This window comes from Salvelinus namaycush, chromosome 4 (genome assembly GCF_016432855.1).
Source record: "Salvelinus namaycush isolate Seneca chromosome 4, SaNama_1.0, whole genome shotgun sequence".
Classification (NCBI taxonomy): Eukaryota; Metazoa; Chordata; class Actinopteri; order Salmoniformes; family Salmonidae; genus Salvelinus; species Salvelinus namaycush.
Genome location: NC_052310.1, coordinates 64,788,288 through 64,799,392, shown reverse-complemented (window position 1 = coordinate 64,799,392; position 11,105 = coordinate 64,788,288).

Genomic DNA, 11,105 nt, shown 5'->3' with positions numbered 1-11,105 from the left:
CATTTCTGTGTTTGCAAACATTGCCGCACGAGGGTGATGCTCGGAAGTTGGTGGCAGAACACGGGGGAGTTCTTATAAAACGCCAGCTAAAAAAGCCTATATTTACATGTTACTTATGAGTGCATTTCACACTGCTTTTGGATTACAATTGGATTTTAAGGCTCGTATGAATGTCCTGCTTAATATGTTTGTGTCATCATCGCAAATCAACTGCATTATACTTAAAAAACAAACTTCAACCAGTAAAATGGCTATTTGGCTAGCTCTTGCTACAGCTACAGCTATTCTAGCTAACTGCTGCATCCAAAATAGTTATTATGCAAAAATCACAACAAAATATAATTTTAGCGACTGCTCAAGCAAGAATCAAAATATCATTGGAAACATATGAGAACCCCAAAAAGTTATTTTGTTTAAAAGGAATAAAAACATTAATTTAGGCTATGTTGAATGGGCCCAGATGGTGATGGCTTTCTTTTTTTCCCTTTTTTTATTCATAATACGTATCAACTTACATTGCTACGTCATACAAAATTGAACGCAGGTATTAACAATAAAATACTAAAACATACAAAAATATCAATGAAATAATAAAAAAATATACAATTCTAGTGCAATTGTAATCACTCTGAAAAAATATCATTATAATGATTCAGGAAAATGTTATTCTTGTTATTCACTGGGGATAATGTTTTAAGAAGATTGAATTTAACTATGAAAAATGTGTAGTTTTGGTATAGAATTTTGGAATTTTTGTTTGTGTATAAAGTATTTGGCAACAAGAATTTAAAAAATCACAATCATTTCAATGGTCTTGTTATCATTGTAATAGTAACATATTATATCCTTCATGTCAAAAACATGGGTAGTGTTCATAATGGTAAATAAGTATTCTGCATGGTTTTCCCAAAATTCTGACACAAATTTACATTCAAAGAACAAGTGAGACAGATTCTCACCTTTTTCACAGAAAACGCAGATATCATTAATAGCCACAAATTTGGACAACATAGAATTATATGGATATATCTTATGTAAAATGTTTAAGTGAACATCCTTAAATTTGTTTGGTATACAATATTTGTAAGGCTTAACCATGCATTTTTCCAGACAATGTCAGGAATGAGCATGTTCCAGAAAATTGTTCCTCTCTATGTAAGTTGGTCTTGTGAATGGAGAATTTGTCTTATATTTATTACAACAAGATTTCTCAAGTAAGCCCACGCCTTCCAAACTGAGTTCTGGATAAGCTTTGTGATCATTATCAAAGCTAAGATGAGTTTTCATTAGTGTAGTTAGACCACTGGGAACGGCTTTGATGACAGAAATAAACTCTCTGAAAGGTATTGGAAACTCTTTCAATGTTATAAATTGTTCATATGTAAGAATATTACCCCTGTTGTTGAAAACATCAAGAACAAAGTCAATATTCCTCTCATGCCAGCTGGGGTAGAACAATGACATTCCTTACAGTTATGTCTGAATTATTCCACAAAAGAGCTTTATGTGGGGGAAAATTGCGCAAGAAACATATCTTCCAGGCCATTAAAGGTTGTTGGTGAAACCTTGCCAATTTAGTGGGTAATCTTTCAGGAATATAATTACATTTCAGTAAAAATTGAAGACCTCCCGACTTATTAAACACATTATTTGGAATGAAATACCATATTGATCAAACATCTTTTCAACCAGTTGATCTTAAGTGTTATTTACAGTTTACATGCACCTTAGCCAAATACATTTAAACTCAGTTTTTCACAATTCCTGACATTTAATCCTTATAAAAATTCCCTGTCTTAGGTCAGTTAGGATCACCACTTTAGGGCTATATCTGTTCTTAGTTCTACATTTGTTTAACGGGGCATGCTTATTTAAGACGGCGAGGAAAGCACTTTTAAAGAGCAACCAGGCATCCTCTACTGACGGGATGAGATCAATATCCTTCCAGGATACCCGGGCCAGGACGATTAGAAAGGCCTGCTCGCTGAAGTGTTTTAGGGAGTGTTTGACCGCGGACCCATTACGCACGCAGGCAATGAGGCAGTGATCGCTGAGATCCTGGTTGAAGACAGCAGAGGTGTATTTAGACGGCAAGTTGGTCAGGATGATATCTGATCCTGCGGTATCATAGCCTCTTTGATGCAGAGCTTCTTCTCATCCAGAAACTTGTTCCCCTTGGCCATTTTCCAGATGATGTTTCCTCATTCTCATGATGTTTCCTCATTCTCTAGGAACGTTATCTTTTCCTTGTTCTCGCTCACAATTTTGTGAAGCTGACTGACAGTTTCTGACAAATTATCGATCCTCTTTGATGTTACTTCGGTGGCTCGCTCTATGATGGACACTTTGGAGAACGTGGCATCTTATTTAGTAGACAGGGACTGGATTGCAGAGAAAAGTTCAGACATGGAAATGTCCTCTTTTACTTTTTTCACCGGTGGATTTTTTATTGGCGTCTGAGGTAAAGAGGTTGCAAGGATTACATCCTGGTCAGTTTTCTTCTTTCTATTGTTTGAGCTCGCAGCATCTTGTGTATCCATGCTGCTCTGGCTCTCGTCGTGGCTAGCTAGCATGTCTGCCGTCTTCTGTGAGGCTTGGATATTCCGTCAACTATTGTCTTTCTGTTGTGTTCTTCCCATTCAACTTGACAAAAACGAACTCTAAACTTATCCTATGTTGCTAAAGTTAGTCAAGCTGCTATAGTTAGTTTCTTTCAACATTGATAGCCAATATTAGACTTAACCGCCTAACCCTCAATATTGCTTTGACAGGCGAGAACACACTCCCTCTCACAGCAACGCCATCTTGGCCCTCCCTGATATCTTTCTTACTAAGGTCAAAAGTCTGTGCGTGACGTCAGTGTGTCGAGGTCTAGGTTTCATCATTCAAAGTCTATCTATACATTTGTATTTTATCCTAATTTAAATAAACTTACAATAACATACACATACATTTATATTTTCTCCCAAATCACATTATTATACAATATTCAAGTACAATCCAGCCAAACTGTAGGTTTAATCCGAATAAATTAACCTGTTAAGGCACACTCAGTAGTTTGTTACAAACAACAAAATAACTGATTAAAAAAAAGCCCTATAAAATGCTATATGAACAAAGACGAACAATATATGCAAAATCCAACCGTTGTAATGGAAGGGGGCGGCGCTCGGGGTCTGTGTGTGGGTGTTGATGATGAGATGAGAGCCAACTAGTAAAAGCACAGCCCCCTTCATTATCGAGGCACTGTGCCTTCAACACCAAAGTGCCATTCCAGACCCTGAAGTCAGAAGGACTTTGAGAGATAAGTCTCAAGTTTTATTGTTACATGCACAAGTACAATGAAACCAGTGCAGTAATCAAGATCAGTAGTAAAAATGTTTAAAACATAAAGTAGAAAGTCAGTAGCTATATACAGGGTTAGTTCCAGGGTCTTTAACTACACTGCTCAAAAAAATAAAGGGAACACTTAAACAACACAATGTAACTCCAAGTCAATCACACTTCTGTGAAATCAAACTGTCCACTTAGGAAGCAACACTGATTGACAATAAATTTCACATGCTGTTGTGCAAATGGAATAGACAAAAGGTGGAAATTATAGGCAATTAGCAAGACACCCCCAATAAAGGAGTGGTTCTGCAGGTGGTGACCACAGACCACTTCTCAGTTCCTATGCTTCCTGGCTGATGTTTTGGTCACTTTTGAATGCTGGCGGTGCTTTCACTCTAGTGGTAGCATGAGACGGAGTCTACAACCCACACAAGTGGCTCAGGTAGTGCAGCTCATCCAGGATGGCACATCAATGCGAGCTGTGGCAAGAAGGTTTGCTGTGTCAGTGTAGTGTCCAGAGCATGGAGGCGCTACCAGGAGACAGGCCAGTACATCAGGAGACGTGGAGGAGGCCGTAGGAGGGCAACAACCCAGCAGCAGGACCGCTACCTCCGCCTTTGTGCAAGGAGGAGGAGGAGGAGCACTGCCAGAGCCCTGCAAAATGACCTCCAGCAGGCCACAAATGTGCATGTGTCTGCTCAAACGGTCAGAAACAGACTCCATGAGGGTGGTATGAGGGCCCGACGTCCACAGGTGGGGGTTGTGCTTACAGCCCAACACCGTGCAGGACGTTTGACATTTGTCAGAGAACACCAAGAGTGGCAAATTCGCCACTGGCGCCCTGTGCTCTTCACAGATGAAAGCAGGTTCACACTGAGCACATGTGACAGACGTGACAGAGCCTGGAGACGCCGTGGAGAACGTTCTGCTGCCTGCAACATCCTCCAGCATGACCGGTTTGGCGGTGGGTCAGTCATGGTGTGGGGTGGCATTTCTTTGGGGGGCCGCACAGCCCTCCATGTGCTCGCCAGAGGTAGCCTGACTGCCATTAGGTACCGAGATGAGATCCTCAGACCCCTTGTGAGACCATATGCTGGTGCGGTTGGCCCTGGGTTCCTCCTAATGCAAGACAATGCTAGACCTCATGTGGCTGGAGTGTGTCAGCAGTTCCTGCAAGAGGAAGGCATTGATGCTATGGACTGGCCCGCCCGTTCCCCAGACCTGAATCCAATTGAGCACTGGGACATCATGTCTCGCTCCATCCACCAACGCCACGTTGCACCACAGACTGTCCAGGAGTTGGCTGATGCTTTAGTCCAGGTCTGGGAGGAGATCCCTCAGGAGACCATCCGCCACCTCATCAGGAGCATGCCCAGGCGTTGTAGGGAGGTCATACAGGCACGTGGAGGCCACACACACTACTGAGCCTCATTTTGACTTGTTTTAAGGACATTACATCAAAGTTGGATCAGCCTGTAGTGTGGTTTTCCACTTTAATTTTGAGTGTGACTCCAAATCCAGACCTCCATGGGTTGATAAATTTGATTTCCATTGATAATTTTTGTGTGATTTTGTTGTCAGCACATTCAACTATGTAAAGAAAAAAGTATTTAATAAGAATATTTCATTCATTCAGATCTAGGATGTGTTATTTTAGTGTTCCCTTTATTTTTTTGAGCAGTGTATATACAGGGTCAGTTCCAGGGTCAGTAACTATATACAGGGGCAGTTCCAGGGTCAGTAGCTATATACAGGGTCAGTTCCAGGGTCAGTGCCAATAACATATTTACAATGTGCAAGGATAAAGGAGTGGTAAGGAGTGGTAGGGGTAGATATGTATAGGGGTAAGGTGACTAGGCATCAGGATATATTATAAACAGAGTACCAGAAGCGTATACAGTATGATGAATGTGTGTGCTTGTTATGTTCAGTATGTGAGCAAATTAAGTGAGTGTGTGTGTGTGTGAGTGAGTGAAAAGTCAATGTAGATGGTCCGTGTAGCCATTTTGTTAACTATTTAGCAGTCTTATGGCTTGGGGATATAAGCTGTTCAGGAGCCTGTTGGTGTCAGACTTGTTGCTCCGGTACCACTTGCCGTGCGGAAGCAGAGAGAACAGTCAATGACTTAGGTGTCTGGAGTCTTGCAACATTTTCCGGGCCTTCCTTTCATGATATAGAGGTCCTGGATGGCAGGGATCTCAACCCCAGTGATGTACTGGGCTGTCTGCACCACCATCTGTAGCGCCATGCGATCGGGGGCTTAGCAGTTTCCATACCAAGCAGTGACGCAGCCAGACTGTTTGCGTGTGTGTGGACCATTTTAAGTCCTTAGTGATTTGGACACAGAGGAACTTCAAATCAAATGTTATTTGTCACATGCTTCGTAAACAACAGGTGTAGACTAACAGTGTAACACCTACGTGTTTCAAGCAAACCACCATAGTCACTGTGCCCAAGGTAACCTGTCTAAATAACTACCGCCCCATAGCACTCACATCTGTAGCCATGAAATCTTTTGAAAGGATGGTCATGGCTCACATCAATACCATCATCCTAGAAACCCTAGGCCCACTCCAATTCGCATACTGCCCAACGGATCCACAGATAACGCAATCTTTATTGTTCAACACCATAGTGCCTTCCAAGCTCATCACTAAGCTAAGAAGCCAGGGACTGAATACCTCCCTCTGCAACTGGATCCTGGACTTCCTGATGGCCCGCCCCCAGGTGGTGAGGGTAGGCAACAACACATCTGCCACGCTGATCCTCAACACGGAGGCCCCTGAGGGGTGCGTGCTTAGTACCCTCCTGTACTCCCTGTTCACACAGGACTGCATGGCCAAACACGACTCCAACGCCATCATTAAGTTTACCAATGACAACAGTGTTAGGCCTGATCACTGACAACGATGTGACAGCCTATAGGGAGGTCAGAGACCTGGCAGGTTGGTGCCAGGACAACAACCTCTCCATCAACGTGGGCAAGGCAAAGGAGCTTATTTTGGACTACAGGAAACAGAGAGCCGAACACACCTCATTCACATCGACAGGGTTGTAGTGGATCTGGCCGAGAGCTTCAATTCCTAGTTGTCCACATCGCTAAGGACCTGTCATGGTCAAAACAAAGTTGTGAATAGGGCACGACAATGCCTCTTCACCCTCGGAGGCTGAAAAGATTTGGCATGGGCCCTCAGATCCTGAAAAAGTTCTACAGCTGCACCATTGAGAGCATCTTGACTGGCTGCATCACCACTTGGTATGGCAAATGCTCGGCATCCGACAGCAAGGCGCTAGAGGTTAGTACGTACGGCCCAGTATGTCACTGGGGCCGAACTTCCTGCTATCCAGGACCTCTATACCAGGCAGTGTCAGAGGAAGGCCCTAAACATTGTCTAAGACTCCAGCCACCTAAGTCATAGACTGTTGTCGCTGCTACCGCACGACAAGCGATACCGGAGTGCCAAGTCTGGGACCAAAAGGCTCCTGAACAGCTTCTACCCCAAAGTCATAAGACTGCTGAACAGTTAATCAAATGGCTACCCGGGATTCCCTGACGAAGGCCATGCAGCCGAAACGCGTCGGTTTAAAAAAAACTTTGTTTCTATTGAACATGCCATACTAATAAAGGCATTTTAATTAATTATATGAAGAGTGCCTTGGTCCTCCTTTCTTTTTGATGACCAATTTACCCCTTTTACCAAAGAGTACCTTCTATCTACCAAAATCTACTATAGTGTACCTTAGTAGCGCTTCCCTTCCTCCTCTTTCTACCCGGGATTATTGACCCCTGTAGTTAATTATTTTTTTGCACTGACTCTCTTGCACTGGCTCTATGCACACTCACACATACTACACTGACACTAACAGACACACACACACACACACGCATATTGACGCCACATACACACAGCTGCTACTCTGTTTATTATACAGTACCAGTCAAAAGTTTGGACACACCTACTCATTCAAGGGTTTTTATTAATTTTTACTATTTTCTACATTGTAGAATAATATTGAAGACATCAACAATATGAAATAACACATATGGAATCATGTAGTAACCAAAAAAGTGTTAAACAAATCAAAATATATTTTATATTTGAGTTTCTTCAAAGTAGCCACCCTTTGCCTTGACGACAGCTTTGCAAACTCTTGGCAAACTCTTGGCATTCTCTCAACCACCTTCATGAGGTAGTCACCTGGAATGCATTTCAATTTACAGGTGTGCCATGTTAAAAGTAAATCCTAATGCCTAATTAATGCTTTTGAGCCAAAGGTAGGGTTGGTATACAGAAGATAGCCCTATTTGGTAAAAGACCAAGTCCATATTATGGCAAGAACAGCTCAAATAAGTAAAGAAAACGACAGTCCATCATTACTTTAAGACAAGAAGTTCAGTCAATTCGGAAAATGTCAAGAACTTTTAACGTTTCTTCAAGTGCAGTCGCAAAAACCATCAAGCCCTATGATGAAACTGGCTCTCATAAGAACCGCCACAGAAAAGGAAGATCCAGAGTTACCTCTGCTGCAGAGGATAAATTGATTATAGTTAATTGCACCTCAGATTGCTTCCCAAATAAATGTGTCAAGTAACAGACACATCTCAACATCAACTGTTCAGAGGAGACTGCGTGAATTAGGCCTTCATGGTTGAATTGCTGCAAAGAAACCACTACTAAAGGACAACAATAAGAAGAGATTTGCTTGTGCCAAGAAACACGAGCAATGGACATTAGACCGGTGGAAATCTGTCCTTTGGTCTGATAAGTACAAATATGAGATTTCTGGTTCCAACCGCTGTCTCTTTGTGAGACGCAGAGTAGGTGAACGGATGATCTCCGCATGTGTGGTTCCTACCGTGAAGCATGGAGGAGGAGGTGTGATGGTGCTTTTCTGGTGACACTGTCTGTGATTCATTTAGAATTCAAGGCACACTTAACCAGCATGGCTACCACAGCATTCTGCAGCGATATACCATCCCATCTGGTTTGCGCTTAGTGAGACATAATTTGTTTTTCAAAAGGACAATGACCCAACACACCGCCAGGCTGTGTAAGGGCTATTTGACCAAGGAGAGTCAATCACCCAACCTCAACCCAATTGAGATGGTTTGGGATAAGTTGGACCGCAGAGTGAAGGAAAAGCAGCCAACAAGTGCTCAGCATATGTGGGAACTCCTTCAAGCCTGTTGGAAAAGCATTCCTTATGTAGCTGGTTGAGAGAATGCCAAGAGTATGCAAAGCTGTCATCAAGGCAAAAGGTAAAGAATCTTAAATATAAAAATATATATACAGTTGAAGTCGGAAGTTTACATACACCTTAGTCAAATACATTTAAACTCAGTTTTTCACAATTCCTGACATTTAATCCTAGTAAAAATTCCCTGTCTTAGGTCAGTTAGGATCACCACTTTATTTTAAGAATGTGAAATGTCAGAATAATAGTAGAGAGAATGATTTATTTCACATTCCCAGTGGGTCAGAAGTTTACATACACTCAATTAGTATTTGGTAGCATTGCCTTTAAATTGTTTAACTTGGGTCAAACGTTTCGGGTAGCCTTCCACAATTCACATTCCTCCTGACAGAGCTGGTGTAACTGAGTCAGGTTTGTAGGCCACCTTGCTCACACACACTTTTTCAGTGCTGCCCACAAATGTTCTACAGGATGGGGTCAGGACTTTGTGATGGCCACTCCAATACCTTGACTTTGTTGTCCTTAAGCCATTTTGCCACAACTTTGGAAGTATGCTTGGGGTCATTGTCCATTTGGAAGACCCATTTGCGACCAAGCTTTAACTTCCTGACTGATGTCTTGAGATGTTGCTTCAATACATCCACCTAATTTTCCTCCCTCATGATGCCATCTATTTTGTGAAGTGCACCAGTCCCTCCTGCAGCAAAGCACCCCCACAACATGATGCTGCCACCCCCATGCTTCACGGTTGGAATGGTGTTTTTAAGCTTGCAAGCATCACCTCTTTTTCCTCCAAACATAACAATGGTCATTATGGCCAAACAGTTCTATTTTTGTTTCATCAGACCAGAGGACATTTCTCCAAAAGGCACAGTCAACTTAGTGTATGTAAACTTCTGACCCACTGATGTCTTCACTATTATTGTACAATGTAGAAAAATAGTAAAAATAAAGAAAAACCCTTGAATGAGTAGGTGTACAAACTTTTGACTGGTACTGTATATCCTGAGAGCCTCGCCACTTTTACCCCTACCGATATTACCTCGTACCCCTGCACATTGACAGTACTGATACCCCTTGTATTTTGCCTTATTGTTATTTTATTGTATTACTATTTCCTTTTATATTTAGAAAATATTTGTCTAACTTTTTAACTCTGCAATGTTGAGAATAGGCTCGTAATTAAGCATTTCATGGTAAAGTCAACACCGGTTGTATTATCTGACCAATAAAATGTTATTTTGAATTTTAGGACTTCTTCGGCTATCAATATCTTTTTATTTTAAATGATTTGTTAAAATATTGAATTTGGCTTTTACTACTGTAGCCCATAGAAACGCATTGAATAACATTCATAAAATGGCCAAAAATACATAAAAAAAAATACGCTTTTGAAGTGTCCGTCCTATATTTAGGAGATAAGAAAGCTCAGGAAATATTGTAGTTTTTTTTGACACATTTAACCGCTTACTTTTGTAACGTATATATTTCCCAAATTGACCTTCTCCTGTAACATACAGTATATGTATGTAACACATGTAAGCCCTTTACTATTGCCCTTCCAGGGCAACTACCTCCATAGTTCAGTGACACTTCAGGAGGATGAAGAGCAAATCGGAGAATACTATTATTTTTGCGAGAGTTATCTTTCCATATAGTGGTCATATTACCATTCGGACGCTATCAAACGTTTTCGTGAGAAGACCGATTTTCGGGATGTCTCATGGTCTGACTAACACCGCTGCAGCTCGTCCACCTTCCACCGCAGGTGCAGAAAACTGACATAGGCAGATGGGATGGATTGAGAGTTTAAATTTCCAGATTTTAATGGGGATTTTTTTGTTACTTTGATTGACGCACTGGTGCATCAATAGACTCTTAAGGACCCAATGGACTGTAGCCCCTGACATTTTATTTAACTAGGCAAGTCAATGACGGCGTACCACAGCCAAACCCTCCCGATGCTGGACCAATTGTGCGGCGCCCTATGGGACTCAAGATCACAGCTGGTTGTGATACAGTTCGGGATCGAACCAGGTTCTGTAGTGACGCCTCTAGCAATGAGATGCAGTGCCTTAGACCGCTGTGCCACTCAGGAGCCCACAATGCGGCATTTTAGTCTGTGTAATAGGATTCCACCTTGTTCCTGTATCGTCCTTGCTTGTTTGATGGCTCTGCAGAGGGATGTATTGTACTTGTTTGTGTCCTCAGCTGTAGCTTCGGGGTTGACTGCAATACATAGCCCTGTGTGCAGTAGCCCTGTCCTTTATTTTAGCTCCAACCTCGGTGTTAATCCCGGTCTTTTGATCGAGGAAGCAGCGAGCATTCACTGTGATGGAGGTGGTTAGCTCGTCGATGCTATCGGCGGAGTCCCGGAACATATACCTGTCAGTGCTAGCAAAGAAGTCCTGTAGCATAGCCTCTGTGTGGCCGTTATGTGGCAGTTTATCCAAATTAGCTGGATGTTTATCAATATTAGCTGGCTAATGTAACAATCCTGCTTTCTGGAACAGCCACAAGGTTTCTTTCATCAATCCTTTGTTTAAATGTCAACAACAGGTTCAAGCAGGACCGAG